The following is a 25,314-nucleotide window of genomic DNA, read 5'->3' as shown; positions in this document are numbered from 1 at the left end:
CTTTACATATCTCTATGGCAGAAATGTAGTTCTCAAGATTTCATTTTACCTTTTTAGAGTTCTGTATTTGAAGATCAAACATTTTGTGTAGGTCTGTTTTTTTTATCAACAATAGATGGAATTGATTTATTTTGTTAAATGTCTATCTTCTTTCCTGGAAAATGATGCTCATTTTTGCTGGGTAAGTTATTCTTGGCTGCATGCCAAGTTCCTTAGCCTTTTGGAATGTCATGTTCCAGGCCCTTCCTTCTTTTAATGTGGATGCTGCTAGATCCTGGTTTATCCTTATTGTGGCTCCTCCATATCTGAATTGCTTTTTTCTAGTGGCTTCCAGTATTTTTTCCTTTGTCTGATGGTTCTTGAACTTGGCCAATGTATTTCTTGGCGTTTTTATTTTAGGGTCCCTTTCAGTAGGTGATGGATGAATTTTTTCAATGTCTATTTTACCCTCTGTTTCCAAAATGTCTGGATATTTCTCTTTGATAATTTCTTGGAAAATAGTGTCCAGGCTCTTTTTTTCCTCACATTTTTCAGGGAGTCCAATTATTCTCAAATTGTCTCACCTGGATCTGTTTTCCAGGTCTGTTGTCTTTCCAATAATGTACTTGACATTCTTTTCAATTGTTTAATTTCTCTGGTTTTGCTTGACTACTTCTTGGTTTCTTGAGTCATTCATTTCTTCTTGTCCGAGTTTAATTTTCAATGATTTATTTTCTTCACTCACTTTTTAAATATCTTTTTGTAATTGTCCAATTGAGTTTTTAAGTGAGTTTTTTTTCTTCTATGGAATTTTTTCCCATTTCATCCTTTTTATTTTTTAGTGAGCTGTTTTCTTTTTACAACTCACTAATCCTGTTTTCCTTGGAGTTGTTTACCTTTTCTAATTCACTAATTTTATTTCTCAATGATTTGATCTCTTTTTCTTTTGAATATTGAAAATTATTTTTGTATGTATTTTGAAAATAAAAATCTATAATTAAATACATATAATTACTTTCCACCTGCATGTTTACTTGGTTCATTTTCAGGAAACCAAATTTCCATCCAGTCAACCTCACCCCTTTCCCTTTCTAGCTTCCTTTTGTGTGCTGTCTTCCCCCATTAGATTGTAACCTTCTTGGGAGCAGGGATTCTTTCTTTTTCTTATCTGTATTACCAGCTTCCTACACACAGTACCTTACAGATAGTAAAGGCTTAATAAACATTTGACTCTCACAACCACCCTAGGAGGCAAATGTTATTATCCTCATTTTGAAGCTGAGGAAACTGAGGCAGGCAGAGATTAAGTGATATGCCCAGACGTTCTGACTCTGAGCCCAGTGCTCTATATGCATCACCTCTCTGCCTCACATATAATAACAAAGGGTTTATCTACCACATGCTATTTTGCCCTCATCTGACTGGCACAACCAATTTTAGGTATGCCCTGCGTTCTAACCACTTGCTAAACAAAATGTATAAACTTACCAACTTAAATTAAGTTGGGAACAATTACAAAAATACTCTTATTATTTACAGAAAAATCCCACTATGTACTTCTTTTAAATGTGAGCCTCTAAACCCCAGCCCAAAATATTTAAAACAGTCTTGATTTACAAAAATTCGGTTTATACAAACTTTTAAAACATGCTTTTAGAAGGTGAAGTGTTTCAGATGTAGCAAACGTATTTAGGCAGGAATGATACCAGATCTTCCTCAACATCAGCCTTCCAGAATCACAACCATTCAGCACCAGATCAGGTGACTTATGCCCTAGTCACCAAAGTCCAACTCATTTTTCTCCAGTAATAAAGAGGTGAACATTCTATTTGGACTGAAGCTTCTGGCCTGTCCATTCCACACCCACCACAGATGCCGATCTCTGGGCATCATACTTTGAATATAAGACAGTGCAGGTCCATGTGGCTTCCTCCCCACCACCAGTGGCTTTCAGCATATTGCAGACTTCACTGTAGAGATGAGGATAGGTTGGCAATTCATAGAAAATCAGATTCCTGATGCCCTTTATTGTGTACCTCTTATAGAAGTGAAAACGTTCCGTGAAAATCAGAAACTGACATTCTCCTTGGAGGAAGAAGTTTCTGGCCCTGGAGACCCCAGACCTCTCAGTGTACTCACAGATGTGGGTGAAGTTTAACTCCTCCTTTTTAAAATAATTTTGGAGCCGCACAAAGTCAAAGTAGGATGGGACATAGATGAGAGTGTGAGACATTACTGCATCTTGATACTGAGGTAAGATCTTATTCACAAAGAAATGAAGCCTGGCATTGTAAAGGGCTAGAACTGAACAATGCACTTAGATAATGAAGCACGTGAGACTAATTGCCAATTGGACGATTCCCTATTAACTTGTTTGAAGGTTGACCCTCCCCAGCTGTTCTGTGCTGACTTGATTTGTGGGACAAAGAGGGGGAAGTGACTTGTGTGGGAGGAGTAAGAGAAACTTGGGTGGTGGAAGTCACGCTCACTTGCACTTGTGACCTGGCTTTGGAGGTGACTGTAAAGATCTAGAATAAAGACATTTAGTGGTCCTGACTCCTGCTGATTTCTGGGAAGATAGAGTTCCAGCATTTGGCGTCCAACGTGTGGCTGGCACCCTACTTCCATCGAAATCCTCCTGTGACCAGGAGATTAGGTGAGTATTCTAATAGAAATAAGGAACTTACCTTGTTAAGGACTAAATCAGCAATCTCTAGTAACTGAGATGGGGCAGATGTTAGGTAAATCCTGTGCCTCAGCTGACCCTGCTCCAACCCCAGCCCCTGCCTCATCTAGCAATGCTATAGAGGATATAATTAAGATAATTGATGAGAAAAGTTTACTTGTTCCCATCCCACAAATGAATAATCTATTACACTCATTGAGTCTCACGTCCCCTTGGTTCTTAAATGAAGAAAAACTGCATATAGATAAATGGAAGCTAGTGGGACTTGAAATGAAAGAATTTTACTCAAAAAATGGGCTTTGTCAAATTTTCCCAGAGGTATTTTATCTATACAACTTGATTCTATTAGACTTAAGCTATGGAGAAGAGTTTAGAAGAAGGAAGAGTTCTAAAAAGGCACAGAGAAGGAAGCTTGAGGAACAAAAGATAGAAGATAGGCAAACAAAGGACATTGCCAGAGGGCAAGGGGATTTGAATGAGGAATCTGAGTGTGTAGACTCCAATTGTTCAGGAGAAATTTCAACCCCACCTAGAGAGCAGATTATTGATCAGCCCACATCCACTCCACCTTCAGGGACTGAGGGAGGAGGAGTAGTGGGAGGGGCGGTGACATCATCAGCGCCCCCCCTCCTCCCACACAACGCCCCCCCCAACAACTGCCCACTCCTGTAACTAGATTAGAAAGAGGGCTTATTGAAGCAATTGAAAATGGAAAAGAAGTAGATAATGATTTCAAACTTCAAATTTTTCCTGTGATTCAACAGTATAATTCTGCAGGTCAAGAGAGTAGAAGATATGCTCCTTTTAATATGGATGTCCTTAAAAACCTGAAAAAATCTTGCACTGTCTTTGGGGCTACATCAAATTATGTTAAGATGTTAATACACAATTTGGCTTATGAAACCTTAACCCCTAAGTGACTGGAAAGTCATTGCAAAGGTGTGCTTAGAACCTGGACAAAATTTGTTGTGGTTTTCTGAATATAGTGAGCTCTGTAGTATTCAAGCCCAACAAAATAGTCAAAGTGCAGCTAATACTTCCATCACCTATGACCTATTAATAGGTGTAGGTTCTTATGCAGCCGCTTCAGTACGATTAATTACTCCATAACAGCATTTGAGCAAATTTCTGCTGCTGCTATCAAAGCATGGGCTTCTCTCCCCAGTAAAAACTACAAGGGTGAGACCTACACAAAAATTGTACAGGGACCAAATGAACCTTTTGTTGATTTTGTGGCACATTTGCAGACAGCTGTCATACAGACTAATGGTGAAAATGAAGTAACAGACACTTTGGTGAGGCAACTTGCTAGAGACAATGCCAATGAGGTTTTTAGAAGGATTATACTAGGACTACATTGGGATGCTCCTTTAGAGGAGATCATAAGACGCTGTGCCACAATGGGCACAAATACCTTTTATAGCCAGGCTATGGTGCAGACTTCCCAAGATCCCAACATGGGGAGACAGGATCCCTTTTGGCAAGGGGTTTCCAGAGAGACTCGTCAATGCTTTCAATGCGGTAAAGTAGGCCATCTGAAAGCTCAATGTTGGCATAGAGACAGAGTGAGAAACAGGCTGGGAGAACAAGACCCAAAACCCCATGTCCAAAATGCAACAGAGGACTCCATTGGGCCTCAGAGTGTAGACTGATTCAGGGAAATGGGATGAGGGGCTCAGCTCCAGGGCCCCAGGCAAAAAACACTTGGGGCATGATGGCAGCCGATGCCACACCCAGAGAGTGCCTCCAAGTCCAATACCCAGACATGACCAATCAGCCAGGAAGCCATCTGAGGGGAGAAAGGGATTACACAATCAGTCAGCCAGGAAGCAACATGATGGGAGAAAGGGACTACAATTAGAGAGGATAGAGTTGTATGCAGCTGGGACAATTGAGATACCCCCTGGAGAGGTGAAATCTGTTCCTCTCCAACCTATGGATCCCTTGCCTCCAGGCACAGTAGGCTTGACCATTTCACCTCCTGAGAGTACTTACAAGACAGTGTTCATTCATACACTGATGTGGGAAACTGGGGAATGTGTAGATAATATCCCAGTCACTAACACAGGGAGACAATGTGTGACTTATCAACCAGGGGAAGTAGTAGCATCAGGTTTATGGATACAGACTCCTAATAAGCAACCTGGTGACAGTCACCCATGTTCGGACTCCAAGCAGAAAAACCCAGGAATATACTGGACAGCAGCTGTGACAGCTGACCGAGCTATGCTCACCATCTATATAAATGGCATAGCATTAGAAGGACTGGTGGACACAGGTGCAGATCGCACAGTCATTAGAGGTGCCAACTGGCCCAGTCACTGGCCAAAGAAAAAGGCAGACACCTACATGTCTGGGGTAGGAGGATCAATAGCAGCTGAAGTTAGTGCTACCCCTTTAAGATGGGTATTTGAAGGTGAAACAGGAGTTTTTACTCCTTTTATAGTTGAAAAAATCCCCATCAATCTATGGGGAAGAGACATTTTACAACAATTAGGGTTAAAAATGAGTACTTCGGTTTTTTAGGCAGGGCTGCTGTTGAAGGCCTGCCAACACTTTCACCTGTTCCTATCCAGTGGAAAACTGATACACCAGTGTGGATAGAACAGTGGCCCTTAGATAACAATAGAATTCAGGCCTTACTAGATATAATACAGGAACAACTTGACCAAGGACACTTACAACCTTCTCTAAGTCCTTGGAATTCCCCAGTATTTGTTGTAAAAAAGAAATCTGGAAAATGGAGAATGTTGACTGATTTAAGAAAGGTAAATGAACAGATGGAAACTATGGGAACTCTTCAACCTGTACCTCCATCTCCTACTCAGTTGCCTAGAGAATGGCCTCTGTGGGTTATAGACATTAAGGATTGTTTCTATTCTATCCCTCTAGATAAGGAGGATATGAAAAGATTTGCCTTTTCAATGCCCAGCATTAACTTAGCTGAGCCTTATAAAATATATGAATGGACAGTTTTGCCACAGGGAATGAAAAACAGCCCTACTATGTGTCAAATGTATGTTGCTGCTGCTCTTAGTCCAGTAAGAAAAGCATTTCCAAAAGTAATGTTATTACATTACATGGATGATATATTGGGATGTGCACCTGAGGAACAAATGTTAGAAGCATGTCTACAAAAAACCATAGAAACACTAAGGAATTATAAATTGCACATAGCTTCAGAAAAGATTCAAAGACATGCTCCTTTTCAATATTTAGGATATGAAGTATATCCTAAGGTGCGTACAGTACAAAAACTCTCCTTAAGAACAGAGAAGCTAAACACCTTAAATGACTTCCAGAAATTGATAGGAGATATCCAATGGATGCGTCCTGTGCTAGGCTTGACTACCTGTCAATTGCAACCATTATATGACATTTTAAGGGGAGACAGTGCTTTAAATTCACCACGCCAGCTTACAAAAGAAGCTCAAGAGGCTTTGAGACAAGTTGAACTGGCTTTATCCAATGTAGTTGAAAGAGTCACTCAAAAACCCTTGGAAATATCAGTTTTTGCTACACAAGAGGTACTCACAGCAGTCCTTCATCAAGGAGACAGTGTGATAGAGTGGGTGAACCTCCCAGCACAACCAGAACAAAGCCTTATTCCTTACCCAGTGCTTGTGGCTAGAATTTTATTAAAGGCCATTAAATGAGCAGTACAATTATCTGGGACAAGACCTGACAAGATATACACCTTTTATACTAATGCACAAGTTAATGTGTGCTGCAAAACCATCCCAGAGTGGCAAATTTTATTAACCATGGCTCCAAATTTTGCACACGGGTCTCCATTAAAGATAACCAGACTGCTACATAATTGGCAATGGATTCTTGAAGAAAAGGTTTCTAAAGTTCCTCTTAAAGGACCAACTATCTTTACAGATGCATCCAAACATAATATTTGTGCTGTGTATTCTCGTGACTTAACTATAAAGAGAGTAATCAGAACTCCTTTTCAGTCCACTCAGCAGAATGAATTGTATGCAATCATTCTAGCTCTTGCTTATTATCCGGGAGACATAAATATAATATCTGATTTGGCCTATTCAGTAGGTGTGGTACAAAGAATTGCCACAGCCCAAATAAAATTTGTAGCCTCCAATATATATCAGCTCTTTAAAGAGCTTCAAGAGCAAGTGAGAAAGCATCCAGGTAAGATTTATATTTTGCATGTCCACTCCCATAGTGGACTTCCAGGTCCTATTTTTGATGGTAATTCAAAGGCAGATAGCCTTCTAACCATGCTGGCCAGTACTCCTTTATTTCAAGAAACACAAGAGTCTCATTCTAAATATCATCAGGCTGCCCGAGCTTTACGTTTGCAGTTTGGAATAACAAGAGAAGAAGCTAGGAGCATAGTAAAAGCCTGTACAGCTTGCCTTCCTTTTCATGCTCCTGCACTCCCTCCAGGGAAGAACCCTCGTGGTTTGAGACCTAATGAAATTTGGCTAATGGATGTGACCCATTATAAATCTTTTGGTCGTCTATCTTTTATCCATGTCGTGGTAGACACTTTTTCAGGATTCACATTTGCAATGCCAGCAGCAAAAGAGACAGCCCGAGTGGTAACTGAATTCCTTATACAAGCATTTGCGATTATGGGTGTGCCACAAGCAATAAAAACAGACAATGGACCTGCATATACTTCTAAACATTTTACACACTTTTGTGCACAGTATAAGATTTTACATACCACAGGCATACCCTTTAATCCTCAAGGGCAGGCAATAGTAGAGAGAAGAAACAGAGATATTAAGACACTCCTCCAAAAACAAAAGAAAGGGGGAGCCACGGGTAACCCTAGAGAACTTCTAAATTTAGTTCTCTATACCATTAATTTTTAAATTTTTGACAAAGATGCACTGGCTCCAGCAGACAGGTTTTATAACCCACCGGAAGGGCAGTGTCCAGTGCGAGCAGCTCCACTGTCTTTAGATAATCGCCAAGTGATGTGGAGAGACCCAGAAAGTGGTGAATGGAAGGGACCAGATAGGTTAACTGCTTGGGGGAGAGGGTTTGCTTGTATCTCTACAGATGGAGAAGGAATCAGATGGGTGCCAACCAGCCGTATTCGCCTTGTCTATCGGAGAGAGACAGAGCAGACCCTTGAAACGAAGGAGAAGGGTGGTTCCGTTGCTGACTGTGCCCACCACTGAAAGAACCTGGCAGTTATGGCATTTGACCCATGGACATCAAAAACTGTTGGATTTGAAAATCCTCAGGAATCATTGGATTCTCTGAGGCATCATAAGACTATTGTAGGACTTGAAAATCCTCAGGAATCATTCGATTTTCTGAGGCATCATAAGACTGTTGCTGGACTTCAAAACCTTGTGGGGATCATTGGATTCCCTAACAATTAAAAAGACTGATGTGGGATTTCAAAAACTTGTGGGGATCATTGGATTCCCTAACAGTGAAGCAATGGACAATAGATTGGTTTTGGACTATCTCTTGGTTGCTGAAGAAGGGGTATGTGTGTCTGGTGTTTACATACCCTCCTTCTAGGACTTCTGGAAATCTCTTACAATACCATGTTGATTTATATTGTTTGTTATATCACTACTTCCATGTACAATTCCTGTTTGTTACACCACATCGAGTCTGCACTGACTGTGGGGAGAGTCACCACTAATAGCCTCTGCGTTATTGCTATGTGCTTGTGTAATAACTCCCATGCTGATGGGTTTGTGCATACTTGTCTCTAATAAGGCCATTCAATGCAGAAACCCGCTAGCAAATCCCCACTTCTCTTTGGTGCTTTTCATCTCCCTTCCTGAGATGTCAGGGAGGGCATGATTATCTCCTCTTCAGTGCTTTCATCTCCCCTCCTGAGAAGTCAGGGGGAGTGTGATCACCTCCCTTTTGGGGTTCTCATCTCCCTGAAAAGTCAGGGATGGTGCGACCTCCTGTGGTCTAAAACAAAAGAAAGCGGGAGATGTAAAGGGCTAGAACTGAGCAATGCACTTGGATAATGAAGCACGTGAGACTAATTGCCAATTGGACGGTTCCCTATTAACTTGTTTGAAGGTTGACCCTCCCCAGCTGTTCTGTGCTGACTTGATTTGTGGGACAAAGAGGGGGAAGTGACTTGTGTGGGAGGAGTAAGAGAAACTTGGGTGGTGGAACTCACACTCACTTGCACTCGTGACCTGGCTTTGGAGGCGACGGTAAAGATCTAGAATAAAGACATTTAGTGGTCCTGACTCCTGCTGATTTCTGGGAAGATAGAGTTCCAGCATGGCATCTATTACAGAAAGGAGATTTTCAGCTTCTAATCTCTGGAAAACATGCGGGAGCTGCACCAGAACCTGACTAATGGAGCCAGTCATTGGGATGCTCCTCACAGTTACCTGCCCTTGGTAATTGACACAGTATTTGCTGAAGACCGAGTTGATCTGGGCCTCTTGCAAGGCACCAAACAGCAGCGTCTGCCGGTAATACTTGGACCAGTTATTCAAACTCCACATACGTACTGGGGAGAAGTCCACTCCATGAGAATCCAAGGGAAGTAAGTTCATATCGTTCATTAAATGCAGGACATGCTCCCAATTTTGCATCAGGTAAATGTCAACTTGGTCAATAATGAGAATCTCTATGGAAGATAAGAAGTCAAAGTCCCTCTTCTTTTCTCCCTCTGCACCAATAATAGTTCTCAAGCCAAGAGGGGAGGCAATGAGAATATCTGAGGAGTAAAATGGAGCATAAATTTGGGCTTAGCTGAAGAACTGCAACTCCTATCCAGAAGTGGTCATCAATGTTGCCAGCAAACACAGCATCATAGTCTTCAGGCCTCTTCAGATTGGGAGGTCTCTCATCTGGGTCAGACCCATATTCTCCCTTGAAGCGCTTTTTGTTACTCACATTTATTTTCTTCTTGCTTCCTTCTTCCAGGAGACTGATGAAGAGCTGGACCACTCTGAGAGCAGCCTCCTGAAAAGGAACAACAATTAACACCTTGGGTCAAGTGAGGCCCTGGTCCCTGAAGTCATCGTCGTCATCACCGGCTCTCGGTTTCTTATCCCGGAGTTTACTATTATTGCTGAGCACCTGGGAATTGGCTTTGAGAACATGGTTCATGGCATGTAGGCAGTACACATGACGGATCTCCTCCCCATTCCCCAATGCTGTCCTTTCTGGGTATAACAAGTCCCAGTATGAGTTCATAATTGAGAAGAGCTCTTTCTTGTAGGGGAGAGAAAGGCCCACTGGGTTTTGAGGGGCCAGAGATGAACTGGCTGTTTACTTTGGGCCATGTGGAATCCAAGGGCTTCTGAAGATGAAGAGTCATCAGGTCAATGTCCTTTGGGGGCTTGAAAGTCTCCAGTGCATGAAACTGGGTTGAAAAGATGAGCTGACCCAGAGTTGACCATTTTAGCTGCTGGGTAACTTTGGGATTTGTGGCGACAGCCTAGATTTATTTTTCTTTCAGTTCTTTGTTCAAATGTTGTAGGAATGGGTCTCCTGAGACTTCTACCGCAGAGCTGCTGTCCTTCTGCAGGGCCTTGTGATCTCTATTCTCCTCCTCTAGGAAATTGGTTTCCAGGCTGAAGGCTGATTCATGTTGCATGTCCATGAATTCATCCCCATCACTTCTCTGCTGGTTAAGTGCTTCCTCATCTTTGTCCTTGGGGTCCTCTTCTTTGCCTCCCCTTATTCCTTCCTGTACCTCCTTCTCTTCTTCCTCTTCTTCCTCCTCCTCCAAACTGCTGTCACAAACCCCTTCACTTTCCACTTCTTCCTCTTCTTTTATAGCATTCTCTTCCTCCTCTTCATCTTCTTCCTCTTCTTTCTCCTCTGAAACATTCTTCAGGGTGGCAAGTAACTTATGGTATTCAGAGACCTTTTCTGGTTCACTGTCTGAATCACTCTCTGAACTTGAATGATCTGAATTCTCTGACAGCTTGCAGATTTGCAGCTTTGCATCTTTTCCAGAAACCTTGTCATAGAACGGATGCTCTTCCCCAAAGTCCCGCAGATGCTTTTTCTGCTTCTTACTAAGGCTACTCAGCACTTGGCTCTGGCTTCGGCTCCGGTTCCTGCATTTCCCCATCGTTACACGTTTCCCTGATTTGATCTCTTTATCCACTCTGGATGACTTCTCCAGGCTCTTTTGCCAAACTTCCCTTTCCTTTTCCCATTTCTCCTTTATCTCTCTTGTGAGAGCCTTTTTGATTTCCTCTATGAGAGTCTTATGTATTGAGGAGCAGCTCATAACCCCTTAGGGGATTCCTCTGGGGACAATCTGCTTTTAGTGTCCTCAGTATTTGAAATCTGCTATCTCTCCATACAGAAGCTGTCAATGGTTAGAGCCCTTTTAAATTTTTTGTTCATTTTGTCAGAGCGGGAATTGAAGAAACAAATTGACAAGAGAAACAATTGGTCTGTGTTGGGGGGGCTGGGGCTTGATGGTTTTACTGGGTTTCCTCTACAGATTGAGGGAGACAGCTTCAAGTTACTAACAGGACAGACATGGCTGCGATGCATCTGTGCCCTGAGGTTCTAAGAATGGGCTGAGTCACTCTGGATGGGGGTGGGGTGGCCGGGTTCTGAGAGACTCTGGCTTTCTGGGGTTTTATTGTTCACCTCCGGTGTTTACACCTTCTCCGCTGCTCCTGGCTTGCTGCCAAGGCAGAATATCCACAGTAGGGTAAAAATCTTTTTGCAGAAAAGGAAGAGATCATACCCCTCCCCCCTCAGGTCTGAGCTGTGAGAGCTGCCTGTCTTGCTCTGGCTTGCCTGCCCTCAGTCTGTGCCCAGTCTGTTCAGCCCTCCCCTGAGCAAACACAGACCTTCTCTGGTGAATTTCAAGGATGTCTTCTGTTGGTGATTATTTGTGGGTTTCTTTTCTGGTCAAGCATTAACTCCACGGCTTGTCATGAAGTATGTCCTTAGAGAAAACACAGAGCTCACGCAGCTTTCTGCCTCCATGCTGCCATCTTGGCCGGAAGTCTACTATCTATTTTTTTCTGTAATTTACTTGACTTTTCCTTTAAAAATTTGGATGCTGTGACGTTTGTTACATATATATTTAGAACTGATGATAGTTTATTATTTATGGTAACTTTTATCAAGATATAATTTTCCTGATTATCTTTTTAAATTATGTCTATTTTTGTTTTTTCCTTGTCTAAAATTATGATTACTTTCCTTGCTTTTTTTTTTTTTTTTTTTTTTACACTTCAGGTGAATCATATTAAATTCTGCTTCAGCCTCTCATTTTCACCCTGTGTGTCCTTTTTTTTTTTTTTTTTTTCAGATGTGTTTCTCATTAACAATGTATTACTGTATTTTGGTTTCTAATCAATTCTACTGTCTGCTTTATTTTATAAGTAAGTTTATCCTATTTATATCCACATTTATTATAACTCACTGTTTCTTTCTCTTCATTCAGTTTTTCTTGTTTTTTTTTTTTTTTTCTTTTTCTCTTTTTCATTTGTCCCTTCTCAAAGTCTATTTTGCTTCTCTCCATTTCCTCCCTTACTATCCTCTCTCTCCTATCATTCCTCCCCTTTTTAAAAACCCTTTCTTTTCCTACTTCCCTGTTGGGTAAAATACATATATGCAATTGAATGGATATGTTATTTTGTCTTTGAACCAATTCTAATAACAGTGATGTTCAAGTGTGGCCCACCATCCTTTCCATTTTTCTTTCCCCTGCTCTCTTCCTTTGGTGTTTCTTTTATGTGATATATTTTTCCTTATTCTTTTTCTCCCTTATCACTTTTTCCATTGGCATTGCTTTTTTGTTGCTAATATTGTCATGCCTGACTTTTTATGATCTTATTTTGGACTTTTCTTAGTAAAGATATTAGAGATATTTGTCATTCTCTTCTCCAGCTCATTTTATAGATGAGGAACTTGAGGAAAACAGATTTAAGTGACTTGATAAAGGCCACATATCTAATAAGTAAATGAATCCAGATTTCAACTCAGGAAAATAAGTCTTCCTGAAGTCAGGGCCAGCAGTCTATCCACTGTACCAACGACAAGAAGCCAAATATTTTTCCAATTATTTAGATCTGATTTAATTTGTGTAAAAAATGTTTTACAGTTATGTTTATATGGTTTGATTACCATGAAGACTCCCAAGTACTTTATATTGTCTACAGTTATTTTAAATAGATTTTTGCTTTCTCTTACTACTGGGCTTTATTGGCAATATGTAGAAATGATATTTCTATATATAGTTTAATTTTTTTAAGTTTAATTTTTTAAAGATTTTATTTTACATTCTACCATTTTGGAAATTATTTCAAATGGTGTTTCACTTGATTCTCTAGTATTCTCCAAGTATACTATTTTATCACCTGCAAGGAGTAATAGTTTTGTTTTCTCCTTCAATTTCTTTTTTTTTTCTTATTCCTAAATCTAACATTTTTAGTAAAGTATTTAATAATAGTGATGAGATTGGGCATCCTCCCTTCACCCCAATCTTACTGGGTAGGCTTCTATCCTCAGATGGAGAAGGAATCAGATGAGTGCCAAAGAGCTGTATTCACCTTGTCCATTGGAGAGAGACAGAAAAAGAGAAAAACCTCAAAACAAAGGAGAAGACCAAAGAAATATCTGACACTGGGGACTTCCAGCCAAGATGGCGGAGAGGACGCACACATCTTCTTAAGCTCCTTGTTTTCTCTCAGAATAATTTATCTCATGACCAACCTCGGAATTAGTGCTTGAAGGAAAAAAAAAAAAATAATAATAATAATAATTACCAAGAAAAGATATCCTCGAAAGTCACCAGAAAAGGTCTGCTTTTGCTTGTGGGTGGGCAAGGTTTTAAATTAGGCACAAACTGAAGGCAGGCTGATGCAGCACAGCAGAGTAAGGCAGGAAGCTCACAGGTGAACAGACCTGAAAGCTTTAACACAGTGTTGGCTACTTTGCCCTAGCAACAAGCCAGTAGACAAGTAGAGAAGCTAAAAACACAGGGGGTGAAGACTATAACTCTAAAAAGCTAGCATCTATTAGAACCTGGCCACACCCACCCACAGTGTCTCAGAACACTCTCAGAGTCTTAGAAGGAGGGGAAGAAGGGAAGAAGCAGCGCAGCCATTGCTGTCCTGCTAGTGCCGCGCTCCTGCCCCTTGCAGTCTGTAGAGGAAGCTCGATCATACAATCCAGTCCCCCCCGCCCCCCGCCAAAAAAGCAGACCATTTGTTTTTCTTGTTTGTTTGTTTTCTTTGACTCTTCATTGACAAAATGGTCCTCAATGCACCAGACTCTTATGGAAGAAATTAAAGAGGCTCTCACAAGACAGCTAGAAGAAAAATGGGAAAATTAAAGGGAAGCTTGGCAAGAGAGTCTGAATAAGTCATTCCACTCATTTAAAGATAGATTGGATAAAGAAATCAAATCCTTGAAAAACAGAATTAGTGAGTTGGTAAAAGAAAATAGCTGTCTAAAAAATAAAATTGGCAAAATGGAAAAAAAATTCCATAGAACAAAACAACTCACTTAAAAACACAATTGGGCAATTAGAAAAGATATAAAGAGAGTGAAGAAAATACTTCATTGAAAATGAGAATTAAACAGAATTGAATGACTGGAGGAGACAACAAGAATCAGTCAAACAAAACCAAAAAAAATGAAACAATGGGAAAAATGTCAAATATGTTCTTGGGAAAATAGCAGACCTAGAAAATCAATCCAGGAGAGACAATCTGAGAATTATTGGACTCCCTGAAAAAATATGATGAAAAAAAGATCCTTGACACAATTTTCCAGGAAATTATCAAAGAGAACTGCACAGACATCTTAGAAACAGAGAATAAAATAGAAATTGAAAGAATTCATCAATCACCTACTGAAAGAGGCCCTAAAATCAAAATACAAAGAAATATAGTGGCAAAATTCCAGAATTATCAGACAAAGGGGAAAAATACTGCAAGCTGCTAGAAAAAAAATCAATTCAAATATAAAGGAGCCACAATAAGGATTACCCAGGATCTAGCAGTGACTACATGAAAGTATTGAAGGGCCTGTAATATGATATTCTGAAAGGCTAAGGAACTTGGTATGCAGCCAAAAATAAGTTACCCAGCAAAAATGAGCATCGTCTTCCAAGGAAGAAGATGGACATTCAACAAAATAAGTGAATTCCATCTATTCTTGATGAAAAAAACTGGATCTAAACAAAAAAGTTTGATTTACAAATATAGAACTCAAGAGAAACCTTAAAAGGTAAAAAAGAAATCTTGGGAACTATATTTCTGCTATAAAGATGTATAAAGTACACATTGTTTTGGAAACTAGATGTGGAAAGGAAATTGTACCTAGAAAAGGGTAAAGTGGAGGTACTACATTTCATGAAAAGGCAATGGAATCCTATTATGTCTGAGAGAAAGAATGAAGGTGGATGAACATAGTGTGTATCGTACTGCCATCAGAATTGGCTTAAAGAGAAAATTATTAGAACTATTTGATTTATGGTGAAACTTATTCCCACCTCATTGAAAAGTGGGAGGGGAAAGGTGAAAAGGGAAGGAGTAAGCTAAATGGAAGGTAATACAGAAATTGTGAAGAAAAGGGATAAGATAAGGGGAGGAACTCTAAGATGGGGGGAAACCTAAAAAGGGAGGGCTGTGAGAACCAAGTGGTGCTCATAAATTTAATACTGGGGAGGGGGATAAGGGAGAAGGAAAGGAGAAAAGCATAAGCAGTGGTTAACAAAAGATATCTGATACTGATAATATCATGTATATTGTGCATGGCTGATAATGAGAGTGTTACAGAACTTCAAAACCAGCAGGAATCATTGGATTCCCTGAGACATGGTAAGACTGATATAGAATTTCAAAATCTGCAAGAATCATTGAATTCCTTGCAATGAAAAGTTATTGTTATGACTGTTGCAGAACTTCAAAATCTGCAGGAATCATTGAATTCCCTAATACATAATAAGTCTGATGCAGGACTTCACAACTTGCAGGAATTATTGGATTCCTGACACATGAAGTAATGGATAATAGATTGTTTTGGACTATTTCTAGGACTTATGGACATGAATAATTCCTCATGTTGATTCAGTTTTGTTACATTGCTACTAGCCTGTCTTACTATGTGCTGGTGTAATAACTCCCATGTTGATGGATTTCTGTATACCTGTTTCAAGTGAGACCCTTCAGAAACCGGCTAATTTGTTTTGATTCCCCATTTTCCTTTGGTTTTCATCTCCCTTCCTGAGATGTCAGGGAAGGCCTGATCACTCCCTTTTTGGTTTTTTCACCCTTTTTTGAGTCAGGGAAGGTGTGATCATCTTCTTTTTGAGGTTTTCACCTCCTTGAGAATTCAGGGAGAGTGTGACTACCTTATGTTCTAAAACAATAGAAAGAGGGAGATGTTATGGGCCCAAACTCTGAAGCAAGGATTCTTACAAGGTGTTAAATCAATAGAATTGATGAGACAAAGGTTATCTAGTTTAGCATAGTGATTAAAGGTTCTCTAAGCTCAACATTATTGATTTAATCTTAGACAAACTCAGCCAAAGGAGGCAGAGACAGATTTATTCCATAGTCCACCTTTGTGGTGGCTGGAGGCTGAAGCACAAACCCTTGGACTCAGACTCACTTTTTCTCACACCACCATGGTGACCTATCCTCCTGCATTTTCTCCACTGAAACTAAGTCTCCTGTGAAGGCCATAAGAAAGCTAGTGAGCACCAGATGAAAGAGACAATGAAGACTTTTGGACTTTAATACCTGGCTATTCTTGTGGTGATTACTGAACTGAAAAGAAGGCTGCCCCAGAAACCTCCAGAAAATTAACCAAGAACATTACATGTTTCTCTGCAATCAATAGTGAGTTAAAGTATTTTTCATATGGCTATAGATGTTTGATGACTTCATCTAAAATTGTTTGTATCGTTTGATTATTTATCAATTGAAGAATGGCTCTTATTTTTATAAATTTGACTCCATTCTCTATAGTTTGAGAAAGAAATCTATCATCAGAAAAACTAACCCAAACCCTAACCCTAACCCTAACTATACTTTCTTCTATCCAATTTCAGAGACGCCATTTATTCTATTCTCTCTTCTTCCACCCTATAACGCCTTACAAGTGTTTTTACTTCTCACTATCTGCTCCCCTAATTTGTCCTCTTTTCTATTAACCCTTTCCTTTTATCCCCTTACCCTCCTACTTTCTTTCAAAATGAGACAGATTTCTATACTCAAATGAGTGTCATTATTATTTCTTCTTTGAACAAATTCTGACTAATTCCCTCTCACCTCTCCCATCTTCCCATCCACTGTAAAAGTTTTTTTTTTTTTTTAATTCATTTTTCCAAATTATCCCCTCCCTCCCTCCACTCCCTCCCCCCGATGGCAGGTAATCCCATACATTTTACATGTGTTACAATATAACCTAGATACAATATATGTGTGTAAATACTATTTTCTTGTTGCACATTAATTATTAGCTTCTGAAGGTATAAGTAACCTGGGTAGATAGACAGTAGTGCTAACAATTTACATTCGCTTCCCAGTGTTCCTTCTCTGGGTGCAGTTATTTCTGTCCATCATTGATCAACTGGAAGTGAGTTGGATCTTCTTTATGTTGAAGATTTCCACTTCCATCAGAATACATCCTCATACAGTATTGTTGTTGAAGTGTATAGTGATCTTCTGGTTCTGCTCATTTCACTCAGCAACAATTGATTTAAGTCTCTCCAAGCCTCTCTGTATTCCTCCTGCTGGTCATTTCTTACAGAACAATAATATTCCATAACCTTCATATACCACAATTTACCCAAGCATTCTCCAATTGATGGACATCCATTCAACTTCCAGTTTCTAGCTACAACAAAAAGAGCTGCCACAAACATTTTGGCACATACAGGTCCCTTTCCACTCTTTAGTATTTCTTTGGGATATAATCCCAATAACAGCAATGCTGGGTCAAAGGGTATGCACAGTTTGACAATTTTTTGGGCATAGTTCCAAATTGCTCTCCAGAATGGCTGGATTCTTTCACAACTCCACCAACAATGTATCAGTGTCCCAGTTTTCCCACATCCCCTCCAACATTCATCATTATTTGTTCCTGTCATCTTAGCCAATCTGACAGGTGTGTAGTGGTATCTCAGAGTTGTCTTAATTTGCATTTCTCTGATCAGTAGTGATTTGGAACACTCTTTCATATGAATGGAAATAGTTTCAATTTCATCATCTGAGAATTGTCTGTTCATATCCCTTGACCATTTATCAATTGGAGAATGGTTTGGTTTCCTATAAATCAGGGTCAGTTCTCTATATATTTTGAAAATGAGACCTTTGTCAGAACCTTTACTTTTAAAAATATTGTAAAAGTTTTTTCTTGCCATGTTTATGTGAGAGGTATTTTACTTCATTCTACCATTCCTTTCACTTTTCTGCTAGTATATTCCTCTCTCAAGCTTTAATTTTATTCCTTCATATTCAATTCACACTTGTGCCCTAATTGTCTTGATAATGAGAAAGTTCTTATGAGTTACAGTTTTCAGTTTTCCATTTGGAAATGTTAATTTTATTAAGTTTCTTAGTATTTGATTTTCCTGTTTACATTTTTATGCTTCTCTTGAGTCTTGTATTTGGAAGTCATGTTTTCAATTTAGACTAGAGGGTCTTTTTATCAGGAATGCTTTAAATTCCTCTATTTCATTAAATATTCTTTTTTCTTCTGAGGGATTATACTCAATTTTGGGCAGTAATTGAGTTTTGATTGTGATCCTAGCTCCTTTGCCCTCTGACTAGTCATATTCCATATTAATATAGAAGCTGCTAAATATTGTTATCATCCTGACTGTGACTCCATGATGCTTGGAATATTTCTTTCTGATTGCTTGCGATATTTTGTCTTTGATCTGAGAGCTACAGTTTTGGCTATAATATTCCTGGGAGTTTTTATTTTGGGATCTCTTTCAGGAAGTGATTGTTTGATTTTTTTTTTTTTATCCTGTAGTTCTCATATATCAGGACAGTTTTCCTTGATAATTTCTTGAAAGAAGATATTTAGAATCTTTTTTTGATTATAGCTTTCAGGTTTCCCCAAAATTTTTAAATTATCTCTCCAGTATCTATTTCCTAGGACACTTGTATTTCTAATGGGACATTTCACATGGTCTTTTTTGTCATTCTTTTGATTTAAACATTTTTTTCGACTCCTCACAAAGCCATTAACTTCCATTTCCTCCATTCTATTTTTTAACAAATGATTTTCTTCAGTGAATTTTTGCACCTCCTTTTCTATTTGTGAAATTCTAGTTTTTAAAGAGTTTCTTTTCTTCGGTGAATTTCTCTGCATCTTTTATTTGAAAATTTATTTTATTTGAAAAAACAGACTAAGAAAAAGGAAAAACAGAAAAGGAATATAAAACAAAATAAAACAAAAGATAACATTGTCACGTGCCCAGCAGAATATTAGGGAGGATTCAAAATATGTAACAACAAATTACCAGATCAAGAAAATATATGTATTTAGTAAAAGAAAATATATTCATGAATGCCCATTTTTTCTTTACTTCCTTGTAAACTGTTCTTTTTTTCTCTCCTGCGCACTTTATTCACTTTATTTTTTCCTTCCTTTCATCTCCCTAGTACCCCCAAACAACTATAATTAAGAAAAAACATATTTATGGATACAAATGTAGATATATGTATACATATATTCTCATACACATCACATACAAATCTCTTCTATCTCTGCTGCCTCTGCTTTAATTCTGTTCCTTAAATTGCCTTGTTATTACTTAACTTCCTCCCCATCAAAGATCTCTGCCTTGTCTTCTTCCCTCACTCTTTATTGCCCTATCTATCCATCCTCCCCTCCCACCTTATTTTTTAATAGATTTGGGAGGGTGCTATACCCTTCATGGTATATAAGGAGTGTTGCCTATTAAACCACTTGCCAATGTGAGTAGGTTTTCAGAACTACAAGCCCTCTTTCCCTCTCTAAATGACTCTGTAATGCATTCTTTTTCTGTATCTAATTTGCATAACATGATTACTCTTTTTACCTTAATTCTTTCCAGTCTTTCTTTTGAGCTACCCAATTGCTGATCAGTATTTTTTTAAACATATAATATGCATTTCCCATGTTAAAAAATTAACAACTTGTCCATGTTTAAACAATCTGTCCATGCTGAGTTCTTTGAAATTGATCTTTGATATTAGCTCTTATATGTTAAAAGTTCTATTAAGTTCAGATTTGGTTGATAAAATGTCCTGAAAATCTGCAAATTCATTTAATATTAATATTTTGTCAATCAACATAATAGATAATTTTTGGCCACAGGTCTAGGTTCTTTTGATTGTGGGTAGATATTATTCCAGGACCTGCAGGCATTTATTGTAGCTGTATAAAGTCTTGTATAATTTTAATTGTAGCTCCAAATGTATTTTAATTGTTTTATCCTTGTTTCTTGCAAAATTTTCTCTTTGATCTGGGGGTTTCAAAATTTGGCAATAATATGCCTGTGTGTTATCCACAAAGGATCTCTTTGAGGTAGTGATTGGTGGGATTTTTCTATTTCTACTTTCCTCTCATGTTCCATCACTCCAGGAAAATTTTTTTGGATTATTTCCTCCATTATTGTATCAAGTTTCTCTTTTTGGTCACAACTTTCTGACAGACCAATTATTCTTATATTTTCTCTTCTTGATCTGTTCTCCAAATCTGTTTGTTTTTCTTATAAGATGTTTAACATTCTGTTCTATTTTCTCATTCTTTATAATGTTTTGCTATTTCTTGGTCTCCCATAGCTTCACTTGTTTCCCCTTGCCTGATTGTAATTTTCTAAGAATTATTTTCAGCTGAAACTTTAAGTCCTCTAATTGGTTAACTTTTTTTTTTCATAATTTTCTTGTTTTACTTGGATTAAAAAAATTCCCCAATGTCTCTCATTTGATTTTTAAATTCCTTTTTGAGTTCTTTAAATTCTCTCTAGGCAAGGAACCATTTCAAATTACTCTTTGGAGTAGAAGCTTTTTTTTTTTTTTTTTTTTTTTTACTTCAGAGTCATTTTCTCAAGATGAACCCCGGTTTTCCCTGTTCCCATTGTAAGTTCTTATAGTGAGGTTCTTTCTATAATGGGTTCATTTTTTGCTGGTTTATTTTTTTAAATAAGTGTAATAGTGTAAGCAACTCTGAATGTGAAATGGGAGAATGGTGCTTCAAGCTTCCCTTCATATCTCCATTCAGACTAGGAACCCCAAATCTAGATCTCCACCCTTTTGAAAATACACAAAGCTAGTTATGTCCCTGATCTGCTGCTTCTGCACTCACTGAATGCTGGTACTTTCTCACTTAGGGCCACACGACAGCAGTGTAGCTGGGCCTGGCCTTCCCAATCAGTCTTTCTGGACTCAAACTCTGACTTCACAAATGGTCCAAGAGGTGAAAGTCTCTGTGGTCCTTCCTGAGGCTCCAGCCAAACCTATCTAGCCTCAGGGGTCCACACTTAGTGCTAGCTGGGAGGTGTTTGTACTTACATGCATTAGTCCCAGCCTGGAGTCTGTCTTCAGATCTTGTTGGGTTGTATCAGGAGGACTTCTGTTCTGCCCCAAATTTTCTTGAATTTTTTTATCAGTCTGTTTTCCTTGAGTTACAAATTTGTTCTATTTGTCGGGGAAATCTGGAGAGCTTGAAATTTACCTACTCTGCCACCTTCCCAGAATCTTCCCACTCTGCATGCTTTTTTCCATTTATTCAATTCTACTTTTTGAAGCATTCTTTCCCTCTTTGCCTTTTTGACTCATTTAATCCTTACAACAACCTTGTGATTTAATTGCTATTAATATCTACATTTTACAATTTAGGAAACTGAAACAGATAGAAGTTAAGTGATTTACTCAGTGTCACACATTTAGTTGGTTTCTGAAATTAGATTTGAACCCAGGTCTTCCTGATTGTAGGCCCTATACTCTACCAACTGTGCCATTCCTAGCACAGTTATTTGGATATTTGAGTCATAAAACGCTCTTTGTGATGCCGTTTGGTCTTTTCTTGGCAAGGACCCTTAAGTAGTTTGTCATTTCCTTTTCCAGCTTATTTTCCAAAAAAGGAAACTGAGGCAAACAGGTTTCATTGACTTGCTCAGTATCACTCATCTGGTGGTTATCTGAGATTAGAGTCAGATCTTCCTGACTCCAAGCCCAGTGCTCTGTTCACTGCAATGCCATTTAGCTGCCACAATTAGAAAACCAAATTAGTACAGAAAATATGGACTAACAGATGGAATAATACTTTAGAGTCAGAAAGATTTGCATTCAGATCAGACCTCAGGCAATAGTCAGTTGTGTGTCTATGGATAAATTACTTAGCCTTTTGTTTTCTCAGTTCCTCATCTATAAATTCAAGGATTTTAACTCAATATTCTCTATGATCCCTTCCAACAACAAATCTTATATCCTCCAACTTTTTTTTTTTTTTCCTCTAGACCAAACTAGTGATGTCATTGATGTAGGAAATTCTTTGGAAGAAAACTCCTTCTGGCAATGCATTGTGCAATTTCATTGAAACTTAAAGTCTTAAAAGAATTGTCAAGAGCAAACAAGTCAAATCTATGACCACAGAATACTTTTGAATGAACCAGTTTAAAATAAAATTGGGCAATAGAAAAGTCAAAATACAATAGAACATAGATAATATTAATAGGTGATTTTCTAAGTACATATGTGCTCCCAGAGATGCAGAGTTGCATAATTTGGTGGCCCCTTTTGTTCTTTTTGTTTGATTCCTCTGTCCTAGAGCACTAATCAGCAGGTATATCTTTATAATCAGCCCTAGGCAGCCTCTAATCCACACAGATCGGGGCTCAACCAAAGGCAATGGAATTCTAGCAGCAGTGAAACTCCCAGAAAAGCCGAACTCCAAAAGGAGTTCCAATTTATATTTAAAGAGATTTATCTCCATGAACAGGACAAACAGCTTTTCTGTAACCCATTTTCTATTGACATTGAAAATGTGGATACAATTTACCAAATGGAACTGGCTGAACTGCAGAATTGTGACTCTCTCAAAGACGCATTCAAGTCAAGCAGCCTTCAAAATTTCTTTGCATCTCTCTCCTCTGAGACATATCCTCATCTCAGGAACCATGCACTCAAAATGGCAACCATCTTTGGCAGCACTTATGTCTGTGAACAGACTTTTTCTGGAATGAAACATTTGAAATCTCCAACCAGATCAAGACTAATGGATGTACACTTGCATCACTTGTTACTACTAGCAGTGACAAATAAGGAACCAGACATTGACCATCTCATTAGCCAAAAGCAAGCCCATTGTTCCCATTGAAATACTGGTAAGTTTGTTGATTTAACTTTACTTCATTTTAAATATTGTATTTGTTCCTGTTTTGTTTCTTCACTTCAAAATAAGACATATGCAGTGTGCATAGGAATTTGTTCATAGTTTTTGTTTTTACTATAATCTGACCCTCCAACAATCTATGAGGGACAGTGAACTGGCCCCCTATTTAAAAAGTTTGAGGACCAACTGACATATACACTGACATATATACACACACATACACACATATATAAATATAGCAAATATACCAAATTACATATGGATGTGTGTATACCTCAAAAATACCAAAAGAGATTTAATTAAACAGTTATGGGTGCCTCACTTTTTTTATTAATTCTCTTTTGGCATTCATGCCTGGTAGTGCTATTGTTAGGTCAAAGCATGAATTTATAGCCTTTTGGACTTAAATCATGTCTTTTGATAATTTATCAGTTGGGCATGGCTCTTATATTTTTAATATAAATTTGACTTATCTCCCTCTATGTTTGAAAAAATGAAGCATTATCAGAGAAACTTACTTGAAAAAATCTTTTTTATGATTACTATTGATAACTGTATTTACTTTTCTTTCATTCTATCCTTCCTCAAAAGTGTTTTGCTACTGATCACTACCTTCCCCAGTATACCTTCTCTTTTATCACCCAGTACCATTTTCCATATCCCATTCTCCTCCTATTTTCCTGCAGGGTAAGATAGATTTCTGTATCCTTATTGAATGTCTATGTTATTTTCCTCTTTGAGCCACTCACCCTCTCCTCTCCTTCTTCCCCTACGTTGTAAAAGCTTTTTCTTGTTTCTTTTTATGGCAGATAAATTACACCATTCAACTTCTTTCTTTCTCATTCTCCCAGTACATTCTTCTCTTACATCTTAATTTCATCATTCTAAAGATATTATCCCTTTATATTACTCCAAGAATGTCATAATAATGAAAAAGTTCCAATTAGTTACAAGTATTAAGTTCCTTATGACATCAGTTTCTTATTGACCTCCTTAACCTGCTTATGCTTCTCCAAAGTCCTGTATTTGAAAATCAAATTTTCCATTCATCTCTTGTCTTTTCATCATGAGTGCTTGAAAATACTCACTTCATTAGATGACTTATCTTTTCCTTTGAAGAATTATACTCAGTTTTGCTGGCTAGGAGATTATTGCCTATAATCTTAGCTTTATTGCTTTGTAAAATATCATATTCCAAGTCCTCTGGTCCTAATGTAGAAGCTGCTAAATCTTGTGCTATCCTGACTATATCTCCACTAAACTTAAATTATTTCATTCTGAGTATTTTTTCTCCTTGACTTGAAAGTTGTGGAATTTAGTTGTAATATTTTTAAGAGTTTTCTTTTGGGGATCTCTTTCAGGAGATGATCAGTGGATTCTTTCAATTTCTATTAGTCAATATCATTACCCTTAATAACTTGTTGAATGATTCATGTCCAGGCTTTTCTTTGATGATGACTTTCATGTAGACCAATAATTTTGTATTTTCCTCAGTAAGCTTTTTTACCTCCTTTTTTTCATTTTGGCCATTTTTGCTTTTTAAGGCATTCCTCTCCTAATTACCTTTTTGTATTTGCTTTTGCACTGCTCTCAAATCTTTTCCTAAATTTTTCTCTTACTTGGTTTTCACAATCCTCTTTTGAGTTCTTCCATAGCCTAAAACAGATTCTTATTTTTCTTGGAGTCTTTGTATATAAAAGCTTTGACTTTGCTATCTTTTTTTTTTTTTCTGATTTTTTTTTTTTTCCTTGAGTTATCATAGTAGCTTGTTATGGTCAGAATATTTTTTTCTCTTGTTAACTCCTTTCCCCGGCATATTACTTGGCTTTTAGTTCTTTGTTAAAAAGGGATTCTGTTTTCAGTTTGAAGGATATAATGTCCCAAATTTAAGGGGTTTTATGCAGCTACTTTTAGAGATCCTTCAGCGGATATGACCACAAGCCCTCTTTTCTACACTGGAATTGTTAGAAGTGTCCTTGCTCCATTGTATCTATTAGATCTAATGTGTAAAAGCAATAGAGTTCTGCTTTGCTGTCATTGGAGCTGGGGCTGGTACTGGTACCAGAGCTACACTGGCACAATGCATATTGGAATTGCATTGGAATTGAGCTGGATCCCTGTTACCATAGACCTTTTCTGCTGAACTTCAAAGAACTCTTTCGTGTCTTTGAGCTGAGAGATATGAACGTTGCTACTTCAGGGGTACCTAGGCCTGTTCCAGTTTTACCAGAGTGAGGATGGGGTTGCGACCAAAGTTGGGGCTATGGCTTGTATTGCACTGGCATGCTCTGCACTGGATTTGTATGCTGGATTTTCAATCTGGTGTCTCTGACTTTTCTGCTGAACTTTTA

General features: G+C 38.3%; 1 pseudogene; it reads right to left on the bottom strand.

Moving 5' to 3' along the window:
- Positions 1–1,662: 1,662 nt before the first annotated feature.
- LOC141545619 (U3 small nucleolar RNA-associated protein 25 homolog) lies at positions 1,663–10,730 on the bottom strand (annotated as a pseudogene).
- Positions 10,731–25,314: the final 14,584 nt, after the last annotated feature.

Source organism: Sminthopsis crassicaudata, chromosome 6 (genome assembly GCF_048593235.1).
Source record: "Sminthopsis crassicaudata isolate SCR6 chromosome 6, ASM4859323v1, whole genome shotgun sequence".
Taxonomy (NCBI): domain Eukaryota; kingdom Metazoa; phylum Chordata; class Mammalia; order Dasyuromorphia; family Dasyuridae; genus Sminthopsis; species Sminthopsis crassicaudata.
The sequence above is the reverse complement of the archived record's forward strand: the minus strand, read 5'-3'. Positions and strand labels throughout refer to the sequence as shown.